Below are 14,449 nucleotides of genomic sequence, written 5' to 3' on the forward strand. Positions count from 1 at the left end.
TTCCAGCTTGTGTTTCTTCCAGTCCAGCATTTCTCATGATGTACTCTGCATATAAGTTAAATAAGCAGGATGACAATATACAGCCTTGACCTACTCCTTTACTTATTGGGAACCAGTCTGTTGTTCCATGTCCAGTTCTAACTGTTGCTTCCTGCCGTGCATACAGATTTCTCAAGAGGCAGGTCAGGTGGTCTGGTATTCCCATCTCTCTCAGAATTTTCCACAGTTTCTTGTGATCCACACAGTCAAAGGCTTTGGCATACTCAATAAAGCAGAAATAGATGTTTCTCAGGAACTCTCTTGCTTTTTCCATGACCCAGCAGATGTTGGCAATTTGATCTCTGGTTCCTCTGCCTTTTCTAAAACCAGCTTGAACATCAGGGAGTTCACGGTTCACATATTGCTGAAGCCTGGCTTGGAGAATTTTGAGCATTACTTTACTAGCATGTGAGATGAGTGCAATTTTGCGGTAGTTTGAACATTCTTTTGCATTGCCTTTCTTTGGCATTGGAATGAAAACTGACCTTTTCCAGTCCTATGGCCACTGCTGAGTTTTCCAAATTTGCTGGCATATTGAGTGCAGCACTTTCACAGCATCATCTTTCAGGATTTGAAACAGCTCAACTGGAATTCCATCACCTCCACTAGCTTTGTTTGTAGTGATGCTTTCTAAGGCCCACTTGACTTCACATTCCAAGATGTCTGGCTCTAGATTAGTGATCACACCATCACGATTATCTGGGTCATGAAGATCTTTTTTGTTCAGTTCTTCCATGTATTCTTGCCACCTCTTCTTAATATCTTCTGATTCTGTTAGGTCCATAACATTTCTGTCCTTTATCGAGCCCATCTTTGCATGAAATGTTCCCTTGGTATCTCTAATTTTCTTGAAGAGATCTCTGGTCTTTCCCATTCTGTTCTTTTCCTCTATTTGCATTGATTGCTGAAGAAGGCTTTCTTATCTCTTCTTGCTATTCTTTGGAACTCTGCATTCAGATGCCTGTATCTTTCCTTTTCTCCTTTGCTTTTCGCTTCTGTTCTTTTCACAGCTATTTGTAAGGCCTCCCCAGACAGCCATTTTGGTTTTTTGCATTTCTTTTTCATGGGGATGGTCTTGATCCCTGTCTCCTGTACAATGTCATGAACCTCCATCCATAGTTCATCAGGCACTCTATCTATCAGATCTAGGCCCTTAAATCTATTTCTCACTTCCACTGTATAATCATAAGGGATTTGATTGAGGTCATACCTGAATGGTCTAGCGGTTTTCCCTACTTTCTTCAATTTCAGTCTGAATTTGGTAATAAGGAGTTCATGATCTGAGCCACAGTCAGCTCCTGGTCTTGTTTTTGTTGACTGTATGGAGTTTCTCTATCTTTGTCTGCATAGAATATAACCAATCTGATTTCGGTGTTGACTATCTGGTGATGTCCATGTGTAGAGTCTTCTCTTGTGTTGTTGGAAGAGGTTGTTTGCTATAACCAGTGCATTTTCTTGGCAAAACTCTATTAGTCTTTGCCCTGCTTCATTCCGCATTCCAAGGCCAAATTTACCTGTTACTCCAGGTGTTTCTTGACTTCCTACTTTTGCATTCCAGTCCCCTATAATGAAAAGGACATCTCTTTTGGGTGTTAGTTCTAAAAGGTCTTGTAGGTCTTCATAAAACCATTCAACTTCAGCTTCTTCAGTGTTACTGGTTGGGGCATAGACTTGGATAACTGTGATATTGAATGGTTTGCCTTGGAGACGAACAGAGATCATTCAGTCGTTTTTGAGATTGCATCCAAGTACTGCATTTCAGACTCTTTTGTTGACCATAATGGCTACTCCATTTCTTCTGAGGGATTCCTGCCCACAGTTTTAGATATAATGGTCATCTGAGTTAAATTCACCCATTCCAGTCCATTTTAGTTTGCTGATTCCTAGAATGTCGACATTCACTCTTGCCATCTTTTGTTTGACAACTTCCAATATGCCTTGATTCATGGACCTGACATTCCAGGTTCCTATGCAATATTGCTCTTTACAGCATTGGATCTTGCTTGTATCACCAGTCACATCCACAGCTGGGTATTGTTTTTGCTTTGGCTCCATCTCTTCATTCTTTCTGGAGTTGTTTCTCCACTGATCTCCAGTAGCATATTGGGCACCTAATGACCTGGGGAGTTCCTCTTTTGGTATCCTCTGATTTTGCCTTTTCATACTGTTCATGGGGTTCTCAAGGCAAGTATACTGAAGTGGCTTGCCAAAGTAATAGAAATACTTGATTAAAGTAAAAAACAAATGCACAGTTTGACTCTATTATGTCAGTTCTTTTGTTTTGGTACTTTGCATTAGTGCTTATAGCCATCACCTGTGGCTAAATTTGATACATTTATCTCACTATGGGCCTGACTAACATGGACCATTCCACTGTAAGGGATTTAAATACATCTCCTTCATAAACAAGACCATTCATCTGAGATAATCTACCCTTGGATTCTGGTAGTTGCAACCTTAACAGAAATACTGGGAAGTGGTTTAGAGGTTTTTGCGTGTATGTGGCTGGCTGCTGCTCTAAAACAAAAGCATCTTGCAGAAGAGGAATTCTGTCTTCTTCATCTGTGTGTCCTCCAACTCCAGGCCCAGCTCAATGCTTATAAATGTTTCCTGACTAAATAATGCCTGCGAATAAAAAATAAGGATGATACTGATTTCTATTCATATAGAGTAATTTCAATTGATATAAATTTCTTACAAATAGTTTTAATAAATGATTCCTTTTTAAATCTATTGGAAAGTCTTCATATTATTATTTGTTACACTGATAGTTTCTTATTGCCGCTTTGCCTCGTTTGTTCATCAATACTAGAAACTTGTGATTGGCTACACTATTCGTTTATAAAAGCAATTTAAAACGCTACTCAAGCCCTGATGAAGCTTGACAAGTGTGACAGAGAAAGCACAGAGTTCTCGTTATACTTGGACAACTTAGAACTGTTCCTGTAAAATGGTTTGGAGTTTTAAAAATAGGAACAAAATTATGTAATATGCTGTCACTACTACTTCAATCTTTTGCAATGTCTATAAATCAAAAAGTTTGCTTAACTTTTTGAAAAATGTAGATAACAGCTCTACTATTTTGGAGTATAATTACTTTGAAATTTCTGGGTGGATAAACTTGGAATTTTCACTTAATCCTAATTTTCCATTTTTACTTTGTTCTGTCCCTTTAATTTTAATAGACCTTTCTCTGAAATCAGATTTGAGGAACGGACTCTGTTGAAATCATAATTTCTTCATTTTGACACAGTTGTCCACAGGATAAGGTTTAACAGAAGAGACAGTGAAGACTGATAGCTCAGTCAAATATGAGATAGTGTAACTTATGATGCATATTTTTAAAAGATACATAGGTGCTACTTTCAAAACCACAATTTCAACCAGGCATTTTGAAAGCATTTCTTATATAGCATTATTTACCAGATTGTATTATTATCCAAATTTTTAAACCTCCTCTACTTGTTTGGGAGTATTTTCAGCTACAAATAACAGACTGAAAGATCTTAAGCAAGAGGAGCTTGTTTGTCTAAGATAACAAAAAAATCCAGAATAGATGCTTGCTGGCACTGATTTAGCAGCTTAATGTAAGGGAGCTTGGGTTGGTAGCTCTGTGATTCCCTTTGCCTTCTCTTCATAGTCGGAAGATGGATGCAAAGCTCTTTACTAGAAAAGATTTATCTTTGTCAAATCATCTATCCAATAGTTTTCTCCTTGCAGTTCATTGACCATAATGGTGTCACATGACTATCCGTAGCTGTAAAGGAGGCTTAGAAAATGAGTTTCTACTTCACCTCTGTAATGAGAGGGAGGCAAGAGAGAAGGGTTAGGAATTACTTTTGAGTCACCAGTAGTGAACTAGCAATTTATCCACAGTGTTCAGCAGAACTAAAATTCAGATATACACCCATTATCTTTCCTATTAAATTTATATTTTGTTTTCCTCATTTGTTCATAAACATAATAGAGGTTGTACTACTTATCAACAAGCATTTGTTAAACATGCAGAATACACTAGTTACTATGTAAGTGGAGAGAGAATAAGGAATGACTGATTCCAAGACTTCATCCATTTACTCAAGAGATATTTACTGACTGACTACTATGTGACAGATATTATTTTGGAGTTTTGAAATACATCTGTGAATGAAACAAAAAGTTCTGTCCTTGAGGAAGCCTACATTCTAATAAAGCATATGAACATTTTAATTGAATTTTAAGAAGTGAATTGGATTTTCATAAATACACACAATTGGGAAATGCATTTCATTCAAAGAGAACAACATGAGCAAATACATGGAAGTATGAATGTATATTCTGTTTTTGGAGCATAAAGTAGCTCCATGAACTATAGAATACATGGTGAGGGCTGAAAAGGCACTGTCAGGTTTTGTTGTTATGTCCAGGACAATGTGAATTTTGCCAGATCAAAACTAACATCTCTCACAATTAGAACCAAATCTTGGAGGTACTACAGACACCTTGAACTTACTGTGTGTTCCAAATGGTCTCATTATATTTCTCCTGAAATCTGCTGTTATTCCTTTTTTTTCTGACTTGGTTTAGCCCCTCACCATTTCTTACCTGGGCTATTGCCATTGTCTCCGTACTTTCTACTCTTCTAATTCATCTTTTCAGCTACTTTAGACATGACTTTTCCAAGTTTATATAACCCTGAGATCATATTAAAGCCAAAGATTAGAAAATATCTGCCAATTTGGTAAAAGGGGAGATGGAGAAGAGGATTTGTTACGGTTTGTGTTAGTTTTCTATTGCTGTATAACAAATTACCACAAATTTTAGAGGTTTAAGACAATACACATTTGTTGTTTCACTATCAGGAGTCTGGCACAGTTTAGCTGGATCTTCTGTTTAGAGTTTTACAAGAGTACAAAGAATTGGCTGTGTTCTCAACTGAAGGCTCAACTGGGAAAGTACTTTGCTTTCAAACTTGCTCAGGTTGCGGTTAGAATGTATTTGTTTGTGATTATATAACTTAGAGCCCCACTTCATTCTGCCCTCAGCTCTGATAGGCCACCCACAGTTACTTGCCATGTGGACTTTGCCTAATATGGCTGCTTATTTCATCAAACCAACAAGAAGAGTCTCTTAAAGTGGGACATTGCTAGCAAGACAGAGCAGTATATTCATGGGAGTGAAAGCCTTTGCTATAGTATATTTATTATAATCGAGTTACAGATCCTGCCCACATCCACAGGGGCCTGATCTCCAGAAATATGAACACCAAGAGGTAAAGAACATGGGGAGCCACCTTAAGTCTGTCTGTCACAGTACTCTCATAGTCTTCTCTATCCTTGAGGTCTGCTCAGGGGGCACTGTCTCTGGGAATGACCTTGAAGCTTAGTTTCTACCTAAACAAGTGAAAAGTCAATGACTGAAAGTGTTTGTTAGTGAGTACTTTTTGGAAAATATAGGGACACTGCCTTTGGCTATTTTGCTGGCTTTTCTCACTTCTGTCCTACTTCCCCACAGTTGTTCTAAGGAACTCCTTCTTCCCCTGGAAAGCACAGCAGTTCAGCTTTTCCAGCTTTCTACTCACAAATATGTACAGCCAAATCTCTTCAGGGGATCAGCAGAACAGATTTCACTCTCGCTATTTAGAAGGCAGTAGGCATTAAAATAGAAAAATCTCTCATTTTTCCTGTTATATCCAAATGTGATCCTGTTTCTCCTTTGCTTAAAAAGCCCTTTAATCGTTCTCTGTTTCTTCACAATAAGCATAAGAAATATGAAATACATTTAAATTTCCAAGTATAATAAGTAACACCCTCCCTTGTCTGGTCCTTTTATGGTTTCTGGCCATTTCCCACTTGCACTCCAGTGCCGATGTTTTAAGGAACTATCTTGTAGGCTGTTACATGACTCAGGAGCTTGACTCACTACAATGATAGTCTATTTCCTCCCCTTCTGTTACTTCTTCCCCTAAATGTCTACTTCTGTTAAGTCCTCTATGAAGCTTTTCCTGTCTATCTTTCTTTTGTACTCACAGTACCTTATACACATTGATATTATTAATGTTTATAACACTTCCATAATTTTTCTACATGCCTGGTATTTTTTTTTAAATGAAACTGTAAACCTTTTAAAGATGTTGCCCTGTGGGAAGAGAAATACAGGTTAACACAGCAGGAAAGAAGTGATAGCTGGAGTACATGTTTGAAGGTAATTAACATATAAGATGATATTTGAAATTATAAGAGTAGATGAGGTCATCCAAAAGAGAATAGAAAAGGTCAAATCAAGGCAGTATAGAACCTCTAATTAAGATGCTCAATGAAGTGTTTAACCTTGTGTCTGCAGCTTCTTGTGGACTTTTCTGCTTTTTATATTGCTTTTTTAAAAATTTACTTTTTTTCTTTACTAGATTGATTAGACAAATATTGTAGAGTGGTTTGGAGTCTGACTGTAGTCTCAATAAGGTATAGTATACATGAAAAAATTTCATTTAAAGAAAAAGTATTTCTTATGAGGAAATTAAATTTTGAAACTTTAGATAGAAGATTTTATTTTTCATGATTTGGCCAACTTGAATGGTTTTTCAGTATCCTACCAGTTTCATTTCTGTAAATTCCTGTTCTAAGTAACATTTTTATTAAAGATCATAATATGTAAACTCATATCTTGTGACCTGAGGTATTTTATTGAAATGATGAGCCCTGAATGAGTTAAAGATCTTAATGTCAGAGCTAAAAGCCTAATTTCATCAGATTTTATGTCAGTCCTTGTAATAATTCAACAAGAACATTGAACACTTATGATATGGATCTGTTACTGTCCTAGTTGATTTGGTTGCTTTCTAACTGATGGCTTCCATATGATAATTGTGAACTTCATGATTCTGGAGAAATCATTACCTGAGGTTTTATTTTCAAAGTCCTATCATTTATAATTGAATTGCAAGCAAAACTCATTTTCTTAGGTTTAAAGTTCTTTAATATAGAGCAGTTTGGTTTCCACTATTACTTCCTTCAAAGTAAGTTTGTTAAATTATTCATGATTTGACCTGTAAGGTAAATTGTTGTGATAAAACATTGAGAAGAGAAAAAACACTTATGGTGGTTTAAACTTTATTAGTTTTTTTGCTAATATGTTTAACAGAGGTTAGTAAAAGTCTTTTATAGATTATTAAGATATGACAGGATAGATGAGCTCTGCAGGTCAGTAGGTACCCAATATGCTACTGGAGAAGTGTGGAGAAATAGCTCCAGAAGGAATGAAGAGGCTGAGCCAAAGTGGAAACAATGCCCAGCTGTGGATGAGTCTCGTGATGGAAGTCCGATGCTATAAAGAACAATACTGCATAGAAACCTGGAAAGTTAGGCCCATGAATCAAGGTAAATTGGAACTGGTCATATAGAAGATGGCAAGAGTGAACATCAACATTTTAGGAATCAGTGAACTAAAATGGACCAGAATGGATGAATTTAATTCAGATGACCATTATATCTACTACTGTGGACAAGAATCCCTGAGAAGAAATGGAGTAGTCCTCATAGTCAACGAAAGAGTTTGAAATGCAGTAATTGGGGGCAATCTCAAAAATGGCAGAATGATCTCTGTTCATTTTCAAGGCAAACCATTCAATATCACAGTAATCCAGGTTTATGCCCCAATCACTAATGCTGACAAAACTGAAGTTGAATGGTTCTATAAAGACCTGCAAGACCTTCTAGAACTAATGCCAAAAAAAGATGTCCTTTTCCTCATAGGGGACTGGAATGCTAAAGTAGGAAGTCAAGAGATACCTGGAGTAACAGGCAAGTTTGGCCTTGGAGTACAAAATTAAGCAGGACAAAGGCTAACAGTTTTGCCAAGAGAACGCACTGCTCATAGCAAACACCCTCTCTGACAGCACAAGAGAAGCCTTTACATATGGACATCACCAGATGGTCAATACTGAAATCAGACATTATATTCTTTACAGCTGAAGATGGAGAAGCTCTATACAGTCAGCAAAAACAAGATCAGGAGCTGACTGTGGCTCTGATCATGAACTCCTTATTGCGAAAATCAGACTTTTTGAAGCAAGTGGAGAAAATCATAGGCCATTAAGGTATGACCTAAATCAAATCCCTTACAACTATGCAGTGGAAGTGACGAATGAGTTCTGTTTCATTGACTATGCTGAAGCTTTGATTGTGTGGATCACAACAAACCATGGAAAATTCTTAGAGAGATGGGAATACCAGACCACCTGACCTGCCTCCTGTGAAACCTGTATGCAGGTCAAGAAGCAACAGTTAGAACAGGACATTACATGGACATGAAACAATGGACTGGTTCCAAATTGGGAAAGGGGTATGTCAAAGCTGTATATTGTCACCCTGCTTATTTAACTTACATTCAGAGCACAACATAAGAAATGCCAACTGGATAAACCACAAGGTGGAATCATGATTGCTGGGAGAAAGGTCAATAACCTCAGATATGCATATGACACCATCCTTACAGCAGAAAGTGGAAAAGAACTAAAGAGCCTCTTGATGAAAGAGGAGAGTGAAAAAGTTGGCCTAAAACTCAACATTCAGAAAATGAAGATCATGGCATCTGGTCCCATCACTTCATGGCAAATAGATGAGGAAACAATGGAAACAGTGACAGACTTTATTTTCTTGGGCTCCAAAATCACTGTGGATAGTGACTGCAGCCATGAAATTAAAAGGCCCTTGCTCCTTGGAAGAAAAATTATGACCAACCTAGATAGCATATTTAAAAAGCAGAGACATTACTTTGCCAACAAAGGTCTGTCTAGTCAAAACTATGGTTTTTCCAGTAGTCATGTATGGATATGAGAGTTGGACTATAAAGAAAGCTGAGCACCGAAGTATTGCTGCTTTTGAACTGTGGTGTTGGAGAAGACTCTTGAGAGTCCCTTGGACTGCAAGGTGATCCAACCAGTCCATTCTAAAGGAAATCAGTCCTGAATATTCATTGGAAGAACTGATGCTGAAGCTGAAACTCCAATACTTTGGCCACCTGATGTGAAGAACTGACTCATTGGAAAAGACCCTGATGCTGGGAGAGATTGAAGACAGGAGGAGAAGGGGACAACAGAGGATGAGATGGCTGGATGGCATCACTGACATGATGGACATGAGTTTGAGCAAGGTCTGGGAGTTCGTGATGGACAAGTAAGCCTGGCATGCTGCAGTCCATGGGGTCAAAAAGAATTGGACACGACTGAGCGACTGAACTGAACTGTGTGTTGTATGGCAGAAACCTATACAACTTTGTAAAGTAATTTTCTTCCAATTAAAAAATAAATTAAAAAAAGAAAAATTCCCACAAATTTCATTTCAGTGCCAGTTTTTCTCACTTTGCTACCTGTAGTTTTCTGGTGATAGAAGAGATGTGAAACTAGGAGGCTGAAAGAAAAATGTGAAATTAAATATGGAAACATGGTGTTTAATCATCAGTAATGCTAAGTATGTATCTAAAAGTAAATACTGAAATTATGTGTTTTTGTGTTCAATAATTTAAATTCCCAAAGCCTGTATGAAAAATCTCTAATCTATATATTCTGAATTTTAGAATATGGTGAGTGAAACTGAGGGAGAGCTCAAGTCTGAACTATATAACCTCCTCAGTCATATTAAATAGATGAGCTACTAGAAAATGGGGTTTCCCAGGTGGAGTAAGTGGTAAAGAACCTACCTGTCAATGCAGGAGATACCAGAGACAAGGGTCCCCTAGTTTGGGAAGATCCCTGGGAGGAGGGCACGGCAACCAACTCCAGTATTCTTGTCTGCAGAATCCCATGGACAGAGAAACTTGACAGGCTATGGTCCAAAGAGTTGGACATGACTGAAATGACTTAGCACTAGGAAATAGGGCTTCCCAGGTGGCACAGTGGTAAAGAATCCACTTGCTGACACAGAAGATGTGGGTTCAATCCCTGTATCCCCTGGAATAGGAAATGGCAACCTGCTCCAGTGTTCTTGCCTAGAAAACTCCCACAGACAGGGGAGCCTGGCAAGCTACAGTCCATGAGGTCACAAAGAATTGGACATGACTGAGTACAGCTCTAGGAAATAACACTTTTCCCCCTTGTGTCTTCTGTAAACTGACTGTGTCCCAGCAAAATTCACATGCTTAAGCTTAATCCCCAATATGATGGCATTTGGAGATGGGCCCTTTGACACAGGTGACTATGTCATGAAGGTAGAGACCTTGTAAACAGGATTAAAGTCATTGTAAGAGAGACCCAGAGAGCTTCCTCCCCACTTCTGCCCTGTGAGGACACAGGGAAAACATGGCCATCTATTAATCAGGAAACAAAGTCTTACTAGAACACTGAATTTGCAAGCACCCTGATCTTGGATTTCTCAGCCTCCAGAACGAAGAGAAATAAATTTCTGTTGTTTATAAGCTCAGCCTATGGTATTTTATTGTAGCAGCCTGAATGAACTAAGATATTATTTGTTTTGTAAAATTAATGAAAACTCCTAAGTGTAATGTTTGAATAATAATTTCTATAATAAGAAATAATAAAAAGTACCCAGAAAAACAGTTTTAAATACAAAGGAAAATAAAAAGGAAGGGGTTATAGCAGATGGTAAATGCTGGTAAATTATGTAATTTACCACCCAAAGTTATTTAAGCAAAGAACCAAAACTTTCAACTTTTGGCTTATGTACAGTTCAGTTGTTGCTCGATCATGTCTGACTCTTTGTGACCCCATGGACTGTGCAGTCCATGGAATTCTCCAGGCCATAATACTGGAGTGGGTAGCCTTTCCCTTCTCTAGGGAATCTTCCCAACCCAGGGATAGAACCCAGGTCTCCCGCATTACAGGGGGATTCTTTACCAGGTGGATTCTTTACCAGCTGAGCCCCAAGGGAAGCCCAATAATAATGGAGTGGGTAGCCTATCCCTTCTCTAGGGGATCTTCCTGATCCAGGAATCGAATCGGGGTCTCCTGCATTGCAGGCAGATTCTTTACCAACTGAGCTATGAGGGAAGCCCTTGGTTTACGTTAGTCTTATTTTATTTTTTTCCTGTCAGTCATTGAATGATTTTTAGAAACTTTTTTTTTTTAATTGTGAAAGTATAACACATTTACAGGAGACTTAGAGAATACCAGACAAGGTTACTTATAGTTCCTAAATAGTCCTACATATTACTATATATTGCAGTTATTTTTTAAGTAGATTAAGATTTTTAGTTGGGGTTTCAATATCAAAATCTCAAAAATTAATAGAATGAATATACGGAGAAGTAGAAGGATATAGTAGACCCGAAAAGCACTATGAACCAATTCAACATAATTAAGATTTATACAATTTTCACACAACAGTAGTATACAAATTCTATTCAAGTTCCCATAGACTGTAAACTAGGGAGACACTGGAACATATCCAGGGATATAAACAAAGGTACAAAAATTTCATAACCTAAAGGTATATAAATCATACAGAGTCTGTTCTCTTATCAATGTGGAATTATGTTAGAAATCAATATCAAAAGATATTTGAAAATAAGCCACATATTTTCAAGTGCAATATGACATTTACCAAGAGAGATCTTCGACTTAGCCATTGAAAGCCTCAATAAAGTTAGACCGAAAAAAACACAGAGAGTGATTGCAAAAAAGGAATCATTTAAATGAGAAATTAGTATCAAAATAAAAAATTGATATTAAAGATACTTTAAACAAAATCCCATGTATTGTAATTAAGTCCACTTTTAAATGGTGGATGTATCTGAGAGGCCATAACAAGGAAAATTAGAATATATTTGTATTAGTCTAATAAGCAGTCATGTTTAGAAACAACTGGACTATATGATCATCATTTACTTTAATCTAGTTTGTTTCACTTTTTCTATTTCATATTCAGTTCTCCCTTTTCATTTAGCTTGTTTTCCAATTTCTCTGTCTCCTTTTTTGTTGTTGTTATTTTTTCTCAAGCCTTTATCAAGAGTAGAAGAAAAGCTTTTGTATACATATATATAATATATTATAATGTAATTATAATATAATTTTTAATATATATTTTAGAAAATTTGTGAATTTTTGCCTAGCTTAAAACATTTATGACATTTTGATTCCACTTGTTTGACCTTAGGGTGAGTAGAATGCTAGGTTTCTAATTTATATTCACTCAAAACTTTGATATAGTTCCATGTATTTTGGCATCCAGTATTACTGCTGAAAGCCTAGAAAATTTATTATCTTAGTGATTTAAAAAATTTTGAATGAGGCTTGAAACTTCTAATCTCTAAACTTGAAACTTTAAGTTTGGGCCATAAAGAAAGCTGAATGCCAAAGAATTGATGCTTTTAAACTGTGGTGTTGGAGAATCAAACCAGTCAGTCTTAAAGGAAATCAATCCTGAATATTCAACTGAAGGACTGATGCTGAGGCTGAAGCTCCAATGCTTTGGCCGCCTGATGGGAAGAACTGACTCATTAGAAAAGACCCTGATGCTGGGAAAGATTGAAGGCAGGAGGAAAAGGGGATGACAGAGGATAAGATGGTTGGATGGTATAACCGACTCAATGGACATGAGCTGAGCAGGCTCCAGGAGTTGGTGATGAACAGGGAAGCCTGGTGTGCTGCAATCCATGGGGTCGCCAAGTGTTGGACATGACTGAGTGACTGGACTGAACTGAGGAAATGTTCCTATAAGAAACTCAGTTCAGTTCAGTTCAGTCGCTCAGTCGTGTCCGACTCTTTGCGACCCCATGAATCGCAGCACGCCAGGCCTCCCTGTCCATCACCATCTCCCGGAGTTCACTCAGACTCACGTCCATCGAGTCCGTGATGCCATCTAGCCATCTCATCCTGGGTCATCCCATTCTCCTCCTGCCGCCAATCCCTCCCAGCATCAGAGTTTCTTCCAATGAGTCAACTCTTCGAATGAAGTGGCCAAAGTACTGGAGCTTCAGCTTTAGCATCATTTCTTCCAAAGAAATCACAGGGCTGATCTCCTTCAGAATGGATTGGTTGGATCTCTTTGCAGTCCAAGTGGACTTTCAAGAGGCTTCTCCAACACCACAGTTCAAAAGCATCAATTCTTCGGCGCTCAGCCTTCTTCGCAGCCCAACTCTCACATCCATACGTGACCATAGGAAAAACCATAGCCTTGACTAGACGGACCTTAGTCGGCAAAGTAATGTCTCTGCTTTTGAATATACTGTCTAGGTTGGTCATAACTTTTCTTCCAAGGAGTAAGCGTCTTTTAATTTCATGGCTGCAGTCACCAGTTGGCTGCAGTGATTTTGGAGCCCCCAAAAATAAACTCTGACACTGTTTCCACTGTTTCCCCATCTATTTCCCATGAAGTGATGGGACCAGATGCCATGATCTTGGTTTTCTGAATGTTGAGCTTTAAACCAACTTTTTCACCCTCCTCTTTCACTTTCATCAAGAGGCTTTTTAGCTCCTCCTCACTTTCTGCCATAAGGGTGGTATCATCTGCATATCTGAGGTGATTGATATTTCTCCCAGCAATCTAGATTCCAGCTTGTGTTTCTTCCAGTCCAGCGTTTCTCATGATGTACTCTGCATATAAGTTAAATAAGCAGGATGTCAATATACAGCCTTGACATACTCCTTTTCCTATTAGAACCAGTCTGTTGTTCCATGTCCAGTTCTAACTGTTGCTTCCTGACGTGCATACAGATTTCTCAAGAGGCAGGTCAGGTGTTCTGGTATTCCCATCTCTTTCAGAATTTTCCACCGTTTATTGTGATCCACACAGTCAAAGGCTTTGGCATACTCAATAAAGCAGATATAGATGTTTCTCAGGAACTCTCTTGCTTTTTCCATGACCCAGCAGATGTCAGCAATTTGATCTCTGGTTCCTCTGCCTTTTCTGAAACCAGCTTGAACATCAGGAAGTTCACGGTTCACGTATTGCTGAAGTCTGGCTTGGAGAATTTTGAGCATTACTTTACTAGCATGTGAGATGAGTGCAATTGTGCAGTAGTTTGAGCATTCTTTTGCAGTGCCTTTCTTTGGAATTGGAATGAAAACTGACCTTTTCCAGTCCTGTGGCCACTGCTGAGTTTTCCAAATTTGCTGGCATATTGAGTGTGGCACTTTCACAGCATCATCTTTCAGGATTTGAAACAGCTCAACTGGAATTCCATCACCTCCACTAGCTTTGTTTGTAGTGATGCTTTCTAAGGCCCACTTGACTTCACATTCCAAGATGTCTGGGTCTAGATTAGTGATCATATCATCATGACTATCTGGGTCGTAAAGATCTTTTTTTGTACAGTTCTTCTGTGTATTCTTGCCACCTCTTCTTAATATCTTCTGCTTCTGTTAGGTCCATACCATTTCTGTCCTTTATTGAGCCCATCTTTGCACGAAATGTTCCCTTGGGATCTCTGAAATTCTTGAAGAGATCTCTAGTCTTTCCCAATCTGTTGTTTTCCTCTA

This window comes from Ovis canadensis, chromosome 3 (assembly GCF_042477335.2).
Source record: "Ovis canadensis isolate MfBH-ARS-UI-01 breed Bighorn chromosome 3, ARS-UI_OviCan_v2, whole genome shotgun sequence".
Taxonomy (NCBI): Eukaryota; Metazoa; Chordata; class Mammalia; order Artiodactyla; family Bovidae; genus Ovis; species Ovis canadensis.